Here is a 204-nt window from a genome sequence, read left to right on the forward strand (position 1 = left end):
TCCCCCCCCCCCCCACAAAAAAAACGTAGTAAATGTGTTAAAACATTAGAAAATGAACCAAAAAGAGTGAAATCTATAAAAGTAATGAAATGTATTGAAATGCTCAGTAATGTAAGTGGTACCAAATATATTAAATGCACAAAATGCAACAAAAAAAATTCGAAATTTGTGAGAAAATATGTGCCAAAAATGATCGAAACACTG

Source organism: Olea europaea, unplaced genomic scaffold (assembly GCF_002742605.1).
Source record: "Olea europaea var. sylvestris unplaced genomic scaffold, O_europaea_v1 scaffold269, whole genome shotgun sequence".
NCBI classification, from domain to species: Eukaryota; Viridiplantae; Streptophyta; class Magnoliopsida; order Lamiales; family Oleaceae; genus Olea; species Olea europaea.